The sequence below is a fragment of the Agelaius tricolor genome, unplaced genomic scaffold, assembly GCF_023055355.1.
Source record: "Agelaius tricolor isolate 1412-34295 unplaced genomic scaffold, bAgeTri1.0.p SCAF_9, whole genome shotgun sequence".
NCBI lineage: Eukaryota > Metazoa > Chordata > Aves > Passeriformes > Icteridae > Agelaius > Agelaius tricolor.
Window position 1 is genome coordinate 45,645,354 of NW_027269269.1, and position 11,853 is coordinate 45,657,206.

The window sequence follows — 11,853 nt, forward strand, 5'->3', positions numbered from 1 at the left end:
GAGTAGATTTTTTCTTTGTTGTTAGAGTTGTTGGTTCAGACAAGAGAGGCTAAAAAAAGATGCTATTCTTGGAGTTCTCTTAAAGCAGCTCTCTGAGAAGTCACTCAGGTGAATAAGCAAGTTATATTAATATATGATTGTTGTAGTGCATGAGATAACCTTGTCTTTTCCAGATTCATTCACAAAAGGGGCCAGTTTAGTTAAAAATTGACTTAGAGGAAAGCTTCTCTATAAATTGCTGGAACCCTTACAATTTAAAAACTGAAAAGTGTCTCCTCTGTGTTAAAAGTAGATTTTCTCCCTTCAGTCCATATAATAGAAAATAGAATTGTCAAAGTTCACAAAATAAAGAAGGGAAAATATTTCTCTGCATTGGGGAAGCAGCATGACAAACTGCAAAAATAGCAGTTTTGGTTTGTGAGTGTGTGTGATTCTGTAATTGAGACAACTTCTCTAGTTTGAGATTTTCTGTCTTTTTTTACCTTCCTCTCCTACTGCTCTAATTGCCCCTGAGTCTGATAACTAATATTTACAGAAAAAGATTATCAACTGGCTTTTTTTTAATGATGAAAATAATACAGCATTCCTATGGATTTTGTAAGTTTAAAGAGGAAAATAAACCCAGCAATTTTTATTGTGCAGTTTTATTAGTATATGGTCAAAAAAGGTTTTTTTGCATGCTTTTAAAGATTACATACAAACATATTTAATCAAGTGTGATTGCTTTCATTGAATCTGAACCAGTGCTGAGGAATGTATAGTCTTATCTGAACCACAAATCTACTGCTAAATAAAATCAATGAGAAGTGCAAAAGTCGGTTGAATTATGAGCTGACCCTGCTAAACAGGACTCAGGTGACCAGCAGCAGATTTCAATTATTGGATCACCTCTAGGACTGGAAGTATACTTTACAATTAGCTATTGATTTAGGCAACTTCCACACATCATTCTTTTGTCTTAAACATAATGGTTTTGTCATTCTTTTTAACTCCCCAGTTGTTGTACAGCTTATTCCCAAGCCTAAATGTGGGTTTTTTCTTCCCTACAGGATGTATCTTCTGAGTCACTTGTCTTGTAATCACTCAGTAAAGAAAAACTAGATTAAAAAAGACCTAATCAGGGCTGTTGGAACAGAGTTTATAAAGGTAGATAGCAGTGCATATTGAAGAAATTAAGTTCTCTTCAATTAGAACCGAAGTTTTTACTTTTTCTAAGGTATCTTTTCAATGGACAGAAGTGCTTAGTCTTGTGAATACTGTTCTGTGGTGGAGTCCAGGAGCAGTACTTTCAAATGTAAATGGAAAAGAAGAATGGATATATTGTGAAAAAGAATATTGCGGTGAATTGCATCTTTGAGGCCTTTCTGAAGGGTGCAGACAATGATGTTTCACACTATAATAAAGGAAGCTGCTGCAGAGCAGTCTCACTCGAATTGTTACAAGTGCATTGTGCTTGTCCTGAGAGGTGTTTTGCAAAAGAAAGGCAGACCCATCCTTGTTGCTGTCCCCAGCTGAAGGTCTTGGAGGAATTTTTCACCCACAGTTCCTGAAAGCTTTGACAGGTCTCAGCTTTGGAATAAGTGAGTAATAGTAAGCAGCAAGCTAAAAATACTGCAGTGAAATACTCTGCTGAAAAGTAGCAGAGGGGTTTACTGTTTCTTTTTTCCATTTGTTATCCCCACAATTGTAACTGCAGTATGTGCTTAGAAAATAACAAGTGTGTTCTTGATTATACTGATTAGTGGCCCTGACAGAGCAGTCTTCTGAGCAACAAGAAATCGAGCTGGATTAAGCATGCACTGTGTCTTAAGTGGTTGGTGTATGTGGGTAAGAAAAGCGGGGAAGATGGCGAGGAAAACAAGACTTCATCTTCCTGTGGGTGTGCAGTGAGGGCCAGGGTGCCAGTCATGCCTAAAGATTTTTTACAGCTTTTTATCTATTTTTTGTATCTTTGTAGCCTTGTGGATTTTCAGTATATAAATTTGTGTAGCCTCTAGTACATTTAGTACATTTTGTGCCCTCTCTCACAGTTTAGCAAATTCTTACCTATATATTCTTGAAATTCTGTTTAGTTTTATCCTTAAGAGAATTTCTGACTTTTCCTTTCTAACAGAACTTGAGACATAACAAGAAATGGGGCAAAGAAACCCTTGGATCAATGCCAAGGAGCTGAACCAAGGGTGGGATGCTGGGGTAACTGGTCTCCTATTGGATGTACCTGCAAGGTGTAATAATTAATTTTATAGAAATTGTAGTAATTCTTTATCACATGAGTGCAGAGCCATATTTGTGCACCTGAAAGCTTTCCTTAAAAAGGTGCTTTTATCCTACCACTGCAAGGTTTTGTCGTTTTGCTCTTAAGCAGTAGGAGCGCTAGTGGGGGTATATGGCATTCACATTCTCTGAAAAAATTCCTTCACCCAAGATTTTTCTCCTGGGAAGCCTCAGAGAAAAAGGAAAACAATAGATATCTGATTTGCTGCTCCTCTGTTTTGCTCATGTGGAATGTATTTGGAGATTGTTTATCCACAGGTGGTTGTTTTGTTGGATTCTCCTGTGAGTTGTTTTCTCTCATTGGCCAATCAGTGCCAAGCTGTGTCTGGACTCTGGAAAGAGTCATGAGTTTACATTCATATCTTTTTAGCATTCTCTAAGTATCCTTTCTGTGTTCTTTAGTATAGTTTAGTTTAATATTCTTTAATATAATATAGTATCATAAAGTAATAAATTAGCCTTCAGAACATGGAGTCAGATTCTTTGTTCCTTCCTTCATCTGGGGGCAATGCAAATACAATAGTTCAGCCTAATTGTAAAGTATTATTGGGTATAATAACTCTCTGGCCTACCCTTTTTCAAGATTGGAAGCTTGCTTTTGTAAGTCATTAGTAGTTCTCAGAACCTGCTGATGGCCTCACCAATTTTTATAGCTAGTTATGGTTCTGAGATGGCATAGCAGAATTGTGGTCTTTGTGAGGTCCCCAGGACAAAGTGAGAGATGAGAATCTGACTCCATGTTCTTATAATATCATAAAAGAATAAATTAGCCTTCTATTATATTAAAGAATGCTATACTAAAACTATACTACAGAACAGAGAAAGGATACTTAGAGAAGGCTTGACAAGAATGATAATGAAAGCTTGTGACTGACTCCTCAGTCTGACACAGCTGATGGTGATTGGTCATTAAGTTAAAACAATTCACATGAAACCAATCAACATGCACCTGTTGGAAAACAATGTCCAAGCTACATTCCAAAGCAGCAAAACAGGGAGAAGCAATCAGATAATTATTGTTTTCATCTCTCTCTGAGGCTTCTCAGTTTTCCAGAGATGAATCCTGGGCAAAGAGGATTTTTCAGGAAATATCAGTGACACAGAATTCCATGAACCTGTGCTAAAACCAGTGAAATGGTCACTGAAGTGACTTCACTGTGCCACCATTATTACAGAATGGGTTTTTTTTGACCTGTGGATCTTTGGAGAATATCACTTGTAGGTAGGCCACTGTTGCAATATTGGGACACAAGATAGATGATGGATTTTGGACCTTATTAGCGTAAGATATGATAAACAAAATGCCTTGGCAAAAGCAAAAACAGTACTTTGAGAATTAAATCAAGATTGTGAGAAAATTAAATCAGACAGGTTTACTGGAAAAAGAAAATTTTATTAAGCTATGCAAGCAAGAGATGTAATATCCATAAGTTTGTGCATATGATTTTAACCTAATCATTGCAGTAAGCATTACTGGTCTTCCTAGAATAAGTATATAAGCAGTTGTACTCCACAATAAATTTGGATTCTTTGGCCATCTCAAAGTCTTCACCATCTCTCTTCATCACCACTAATAGGCCACCAACATTCTTCTGGTTTTCTTGGGCTGGCTTCCTTTCCAGGGCATTTAAAAACCAGAGTGTGCATCCCCTCTCATGGTGGATGGGACATCTGTGTGGCACTAAAGAAAATGCTGCAAAATCATTTGCTGTAATGAGAAAGCTCTGGTGAAGCAGCTGTAGTCACTTGTTAATGCTTTTGAAAAAGCTGTTCCTTTGCATGGTACCTTAATGAAACTTTGTAGTAAATACTGCAAACTCTAGCCTTTGTACATATTCAACTGCTCCGAATTAAATGGTGGTGCAAAAGGTTGGTGGGAGTTGTTGGTTTATTTAATTGGGAATTTCGAATTATTGTCCTCTCAAATGAGGTTTAACAAGCTTTTAAGTCATTGCTATTGCTTTCTGAGCTTGGTTTGTAACCAGGCATCAACATTTAGCCATGTGCTTTTTTTTTTTTCTGGGTAAAGTGTGATGCCTTGCAGGGAGTTTGAGTATAGCCAATAACTGAACAGGGATTTGGACTGGGTTTTTTCTCCTTTGTGAAGAGTAGTCTCCATACAGCTCCAGCAGGAAATCTGCAGAATATTTGACTTAATGTAGGAATGGCTTATAAAACATGGTGATGGAGGAAATGAATTTTGTTTAAAAATTGGATATATCCAGGCTTGTTCTAAGTACCTGCTGGATTTTCCACTGTCCAGTTGTAACTGCACCACCTTGTCCTAGTGAGATTAGACATATTCCCAAGTGTCTAATCTCATTTTGATCAAGAAGAAATCTGTATTCTACATTTCCATTAATTCTGGTGGAACAGCTGGTGACTGCTTAATTTTATGTATTACTACCTGATTGCATGAGCTCTGGCTTTGTCACTGCTTCATCTGAAGTGAAAGGTCCAAGTGATTCACAAGCTAAATGAACCCCAGTAGTTCATCATAACGAAGTTTAATGACATGGTGTGATTTTAAATGATGATGCTGTTTTTGCTACTAATTGGTGTTAAATTTCTCTGCTCCTCTTACTTTTGGGAAGGTAAACAGAAGATGAAAGTTGCAGAATAAGGCAGACTGACATGGGAAATAAACAAGTAATATTTTTTTAATGCTTGACACATGTTACTATGATAGAAAAATATTGTAAACACTCAGTAGTTTTAATAGACACCCAACCAAAGTGTTTACCAAGATTCTTGAGAGAGAGTTCTGCCAACAAGATTATTTGTTTATTAATTTAATCCAACATTATGCTCAGTTTGGCACTGCAACACAGAGCTCTAATGCCTGACTTTTGTAGAAGCAAACTTCATGCTTATTTTGTAAAGAGTTCAAGAGAAAAAGATTTCTCAATTAATGTTTATATTCATTAGATCTTTAAATATATGGCATTGATTTAATAACAAAGTCAACTTGATAAAGGCCAACAGATTCTACAGGAATAAACCCAAATGTTCATAACCTGAAGCTGGTGAGCATAAACCTTGTTTAGGTTGCAGCTGGCTGCTCAAACAAAAGGCAATGGCTACTCCAAAGATGTTCCTATCTCAGATGTGAATGAGAAAATGATTATAAGCTCAAGGCTCTTCAAAGGAAAGTGAGAATAATATCTTCCAATTGTTTCCTTTCATGCAACTGAGTGTTTTGGGTTTTTTTTGTCCCAAGTGCAATGCTTTCATCTGGATTTTATCATATCTTCTGTAACATTAGTGACACTTTTGAACACCTTTCAAAATGTACTGTGGGCACACAGATTTGATGTGGTTTCTGCCAGAAACTTGAATCTAAACACTCACAGCTTGCATGCAAGCCAACTTCATATCTTAAATAATTTCAGGAATTGCAAGGACAAGTAGCTGCCTTTAATATTTTCAAAAGGAAAGGGAAACGAAAATCTGCCTTTGAAATTCAAAATTTTATCTAAATTAGAAAACACACCAGCAGAGAAGATATTTTTTGTTGGTATACCTTTTTTCTTGGACTGTACAGGCTTTTAGATCTTGAGATGTCCTTTTCTTAAGTGTTTAGCCCTGAATATTTCCAGCACAACAAATGGCCTAATGTAACTAAGACAGGTTACAATCTGTAATTCAGGACATAAGTATTTGGAAAAATACTATATTTCACATTGATAACTTCCTTTTTCTCATGGCCTGTTTCTTTCTCATTGCTTTCTCTAATTTTTGTGTCTTTCTCATTGCCAGGTTTTCCCTCTCCCCTGCTGCAGGTGGAACATAGAATATATCTCTAAAATGGTGATTATTATTGACACTTTATTCACATCTGCCACCAATTGCTGCCTCTCTACAGGCAACTGAAATTGGAGCACCTAAACACAGGAGCTCTCTATACTGTCTGCCACTAATTTATCAGTGATATTTTATTCTCATTGCTTCACATACTTGCCCTCTGTAATTTTTTTCCCCACAGGTGGACTTTTGGCAACATGTCTGCACTGTCATTGAATCTCCACCTCTGTCTAGATATCATTATTTGATTTTACATCATCAAAAAATATATTGGGCTTTAAAAAAGCATGACTACTGCTCTCTGTCACATTAGTCAGGCTATTGTCCATCAGCCCCTTCAAGTTCCCTATCTCATGGCCTCTATATAGACTAACAGTCTAATTTAACATGTGACTTATAATGAAAACAAACCACAAATATAATAAAAATGACAGAACATTAGAATTATATAATTACCATTTTAAACTATGCATAAGGTTTTTTCTGTCACCCAAAAGTGGTCTAGGTTTTTGTAGTGCTGATCTGCCACATCTGAATCTGTCACCTGTTGTGGTAGGAAAGTAAATCTAAAGCCAAAGAACAAAACCTAAAGTCTGGGATCCTGATGAGATGGGTGTGAGGAGATCTTTTTCTGCTTCTGTTATGACTAACTTGCACTTTTCCATCTCTGACTGATATACAGATAAGCAAAATGGTAACTCCCCTCCAGATTAAAGCTGCGTGTGCTTGTGTGAGTAGTGAAGTTGAAACCCATTGCTAATCCTACTTACAAATTCCATAAACTGCTCAGCTGCTGCAGCTGCAATTTGACAGTTACTGCTGTATTTTGCATCTGATGTAAAAAATATGGACCACAAGGGTAGTTTTATCTCCCTCCCCGCAATTCCTTTAAACCCCCCTTTCAAGGCATCCCACTGGTTTATGTAAATTATATAGGTGCTGGCTGGGTTTTATTGGCATAGAAATTGTTTATTAATATTTAAGAAACCTCTTTCAGAACAGATTGTAAATAAGAACAGTTCAGTTCTATTTCTTAATTTGTTACTTACAAGGGGAAAACTTGTATATCTGTGGATCAGTCACTGTAAGGGTAACAATTATGTTGTAATTAACCTTTAGAGTTCAAAAGAACTTAATGATGGCCGGTGATGAACAGAGGGAGATGGGGTGATAACAAGGTTGAAGGTAATGAATGCTTTAAAAAGGGATGCTTTCAAGTGCCCTAGGCAAACTGCAGAGCTTTTCTCATCTGTTAGAAAAAAAAGATGCTTTGTTTTCAGATAGATTTTCTTCGGTAACATTCAATTTGGGACCTCATCATTCTTAAGAAAAGAACACCTTTTTGTAGGGTGACATCATAATTCCTCTTCTTTAGGAATTTTTGAGGTGAAAATGAAGATGTATGATGTCAGAGCATCTGCTGCCTTGTGTGTGTGCTGGAAGAGCCTTTTCCTTACACTTTGGCAATGTAATCTGCATAGTCAGTCCAGGCTCCCTTTGGGAAAGAATTTGTAGAGCTCTGACCCTTTCAAGTTGTGTTTGATCTACTACAGTGTCTGGCAGATGTTTCAGATCCCTTGTTGAGTTGCTGCTGAGGATACCAAGTAGAATTAGGGTGGTCAGCACAGTGGTCCTGAAGAGTTACCAGGAACCAGACCCCTGGCCACAGGGCTTCATGCAAGTTTGGAGAAGTCCGCTTTTTGCAAAAGAGGATATTTGTAAAACCAAGCTGAAGTTTTGGGATTCATGTAGCAAGGCAAAGCACAGTAAACTTTCTACAAAAAGGCACCCTATTTTCTGCTTTTTCTAGCCAGCTCTAGGGCATGGTGGTGTGAAAATGGAGTGAGACGTTGTAGGGTAAAAGGCAGAGCGTGAGGGCTGAGGAAAAATACAAGAGTTGCAAGGAGGGAATAAATCCACTGAATGATAAACAGGAAGGGAGGAGGTTTGATTGAAAGGGCAGTTAGCATAAGGTTGAGAAAATATAATCAAGACATCCTCTCAATTTACAGAGATTGATACTTTAACAATGTCTGTGTGCTCAAATTCCTATCTTTATCTCCCCAGTATTTCTCCTGTGAAGCTGCCTTGTCTTGGTTTCATCTGGGATAGGGTTTTCCTCCTTAGCAGCTGGTGCAGTGCTATGTTTTGGATTTAGTATGGGAATAACAAAGGTAACGCAGCACTGTTTGGGTTGTTGCTCACCCCAAGTCCAGGACTTTTCAGTGTCTCAGGCTGTGCCAGTGCATGAGAAGCTGCGAGGGTGCATGGCCAGGACAAGTGATCCAAACTGGACAAAGGGATATTCCATACTCCAGAAAGTTTGTGTATGAACTTGGAGAGGTTTTCTGTGAGGAGCTGATTGTTACTCAGGGCTGGGCACTGCTCAGTGCATGGTGAACAATTTTGTTCTGCATCACCTGTTTCCCTCAGGTTTTGTTTCTCTCTCGTTCATTACAATCATTATTACAATTTTATTAGTATACCTTAATTTGTTTCAATTAATGGACTGTTTTTACCTCAATCCATGAGTTTTACTTGTTTTCCTTGATTCTCTACACCATCCCACCAAGGCAGGGGGAAAGGAACAAGATTTCTGTGGTCCTCACTTTTGCTGGCTGGGGTGGAACCATGAGGTGCATATTAAAGAAGGAAAAAAGTGTCATCTCCAGCATCAGAGTGAAAGATTAAAACTTTTTCCTCTCACTTCTCCCACCTCAGCCAGTGAAAAATCAGCATGAGGTCTTTATCTGTTATTTTTCAGTGCAATATTGGAAAACAATTGCCTTACCAATTGTTGCACATCAGCACGAATGTGGAACACTGGGAATTAGCTAGACTCCTTTGATACAGCAATTACTGTTTGTCATAGAACTCCTGCACTGGAATATAGAAAATTAAGCAGATCTGTTTTGTGGCTTTTTTTTTCCAAAGCTGCTGTAATGAAACATTGTAATAGTGGCAACAAATCACAAATGATAATTTGCACTCACTAGGCAGCCAATTAAAATTCTGTGTAAAAGCATTGGCGTGATAATATTTTCTGTCTAATATCATGGATTTTGCCTTAACTTCACTTGTTCTCGGTGCTCTAAAGTGCTAATGGATGTATCTTTACAACATTTATTTGCCTGGTTGCCAATAGCCTAACTTGGAAAATGGCAATGTTTTACATTCTCTTACCAAGTTTCTGCAGTATGTTGGAAAACACTGATTTTTATGCTCTCTAATAGATAGAAAAAGCACTCTTTGGGCTGATAAATATTCCACAGAAATGATTGCACAATGCTTTAAAAAACATTAAGTCTTCACCTCAAAATTTTCACATTTTTTAATTTGAGTTAAAAATGCATACTAGAACTAGCATGGTTTTGCAGACCAAGGATAAATAGACAAACATGAAAAAAAAAAGAAAGTATTATTATCTTTCTACAACACATTTGGGATCTGCCTGGCCTTCACTTTTATTAATGCTGCTTCAGATTTCATCAATGGGGAGATATCTTTGTTGTTCTTTACTTCTTCAAAATGCCACTCTGCTCAAGTCCATTTAGTTTGAAGCCTTCTATAGAGTAAAATAGAGTGTAAAGTAGGCTGATTTCTTTTAAATTACACCTCCTGAGAAAATAATTGTGTTTTCTTATAAATGGAGAATTCTGTCTTGCTTTCAATTGTGCCAAAGAATATCTGAACATATGTCAAGTTTTGGTACATGTTTCTTTTGAGACAAAGCACTGATGAGAGAACTGTCACTGACACTCCAAGAGATGCTCACTAGAGAAAAAAATGCTGCTGCACTGGGCTTTGTCAAGCAGCAGCTCCATGTGTGGAATTGTCCAAGGAGCAAAAATCATTCCTACTTGAGCAATTTCTACATACAAAGTGTGGTGTGGCCATGCTGGCGCCGAAGTGGTTTTTTGAAAAGTCTTTGGGAAGGGTTTTCTCCGTGTGGTGCTGCTCAGGCTCAGGAGTGAAATTCTGTGGGGTAGCTGGTGCTTGAAATAATGAAATCAATTCATATTTTGTGCAGAAGCACAGAGTATAAATAACTGTCAAGTTCTGGGGGGAAAACTGTGTGGAGTGATCTCCCTGCAGGTATGTGACAGGCCCAAGTGACTGGGGAAACCCTTGCCAAAGATGCCTCCTCTCTCTGATTGTCACTTCTTATAACAGGTTCTTCCAGCTTAGAGAACAAGAGACTGATATAACCATGGGAGCATCATTTTGGGGTGTTTGGCTCAGAGAAGAGAAGGTTGTGTCTGCTGCCAGGCTTCATGTGCCTGTGAGAAACTACAGGTTTTCCAGTGGTCCTGACAAGTTTTGAAACCACTGGAAAGAAAAAAATCCCAGTTAATTGCAAAGCTTAGCCAACACTTAATCTTTTTGGAGATAGGCCCAGAAAAATTGCTGTCTCTTTGCACTGTGTCCACACTGTTTTTTCACAGCAGTTTCTGTGTTTTCTTCAGCTACAGATTCTTAAGTCCAGCCAGAGCTCCACAGAAGAGGAGTCCAGAGTTTCATAATAGCAGTTTTTGGAAAATAATGAGGCTTTGACTTTCCTAGGTATGTTTGACAGAGGTTTCAATCCACCTTTATGTTTTTTGTTCAGTACGTTTCTGAGTTGGGAACCTTTGGTCTTGAAAAATAAATCAGTCAGGAGCAGCAAATGGTTTTTTGCTCCCTGCCTGTTCTGTGTATGCCTTCTCTGCTATTGTGGCAAGCCTGTTTTATCATATAACTATAATAAAAACTTGTGCCTTGAAACTTAACTATTAAAAAAAAAGTAGGAATTAACTTTTTTTCTCCTTTAAAGAAGACCTAAACTTTCAAACAATCTTTTAAATGTTCAAGTAAAAAAAATGTAGCAACTTGAGGAACTGAAAACTGCATGTGGCTAAAGCTTAGTATTTCAAATGACAGTAGTGCTGGTAAAGAAATGAGATTAGTGATGGAAATAAATAGTCTTAAACATGGCTTATTGGACCTGGGAGGGAAGGCAAGCCTTAGGGTTCTCTAACAACCACTGTAAGGAAATAATCTGATGGAAGTGCAATGGCCAGTGGCTGTCGGTCTCACCCACTGCAGGAGCTGATTGAATACAAAATTTTAGCCTGTAGTTTATCAGAGATGTTTGTGTAGGAGTTTTTCAAATCCTTTTTTTCCTTAAACTTTCTCTTTGTGCCCTTGATCCCTCTTTTGAGCAGCTTGTTGACATTTTTTGAAACACAATTGATTCCACTGGGCAAGAAAAATACCATATCTTTCCTCACCTCTGCTTACCTGTTCTTCCATCTCTTAATTCTCTGAATGTCACTTCTGTCTTTGCCTCTGTTTGCTCTCTCCACCTTCATTATTCCTGACCTCCCTTGTTTAATCTTGTCCTCTCAGAGTGCCTGCAATCCCCTGGAGATGCTTCTTCTGGTCACGGGAGCACAACAGAGCTGTTTCATTGCAGGGCTTTTTTAGGCTTCCTTTGGAACAAGCTGTGAAGGGGAGGTCAATGTCTGCAGGTCACCAGGATCTAATTGCTTTCCCAAGTCCTGTGGGCTGGCAGGGGAGTGACAATGTCAGCTCTCGCACTTCTTTATGAGCCAAGTGATGTTTCTTGTTTTGCTTTTCTTTCCCTCCTGTGGTAGTGATTAGATGATTATTTATTCATTTGTTGTTGTGCATTTCAAGAAAGCCACTGCTACCCTTTCCATATAGAATTAGAAGAATGGAAATATAATCCTAAAATTTTTCATGTCAAAACCCAAATATAGAAGGAATCGTTAT